Here is a 673-nt window from a genome sequence, read left to right as displayed (position 1 = left end):
GGTTTTTTTTTTTTTCTGGGGGGGGGGGAAGACTCCCGTGGGACAAACCCCATCTCTCAGATCTGGTATGCGTGACTGAGCAAGGAGAAGAAAAAAATCCTAAACCTGGCTTCTTAACTTGGAGAAACAATGGCAACTGTTGAGAACAGGATTTATAATATTTCGCTGGGTGAAATATATCCACTATTAGGCTAAAGGGGCCCAATGCTCCTAAAAAGATAAAACAAAACTTTAGGGGAAGTCGTGGCCTAATGGTTAGAGAGTCGGACTCATAACCCAAAGGTTGTGGGTTCGAGTCTCGTACCGGCAGGGATTGTAGGTGGGGGGAGTGAATGTACAGCGCTCTCTCCCACCTTCAATACCACGACTGAGGTGCCCTTGAGCAAAGCACCGAACCCCCAACTGCTCCCCAGGCGCCGCAGCATAAATGGCTGCCCACTGCTCCGGGTGTGTGTTCACGGTTTGTGTGTGTTCACTGCTGTGTGTGTGCACTTTGGATGGGTAAATGCAGAGCACAAATTCCGAGTATGGGTCACATGTCACGTCACTTTCACTTTCACTTTCACTATTATAGTCACTAACTTGATATCAGATGATTTAACAGTATATATATATATATTAGGATTGGATGACTTAAATTGTAAAAGTAAAAAAAAAAAAAAAAAAAAAAACA

General features: G+C 44.0%; 1 protein-coding gene across 1 annotated transcript in view; it reads left to right on the top strand.

The window, feature by feature from the left end:
* wnt5b (wingless-type MMTV integration site family, member 5b) overlaps positions 1-673 on the top strand; it is a 61,252-nt gene that overhangs the window by 28,651 nt on the left and 31,928 nt on the right. The window lies entirely within an intron of this gene.

Source organism: Sinocyclocheilus anshuiensis, unplaced genomic scaffold, assembly GCF_001515605.1.
Source record: "Sinocyclocheilus anshuiensis isolate Anshui unplaced genomic scaffold, SAMN03320099.WGS_v1.1 scaffold283, whole genome shotgun sequence".
NCBI classification, from domain to species: Eukaryota; Metazoa; Chordata; class Actinopteri; order Cypriniformes; family Cyprinidae; genus Sinocyclocheilus; species Sinocyclocheilus anshuiensis.
Note: the sequence above shows the minus strand (reverse complement) of the source record. Positions and strands in the feature narration are given on the sequence as shown.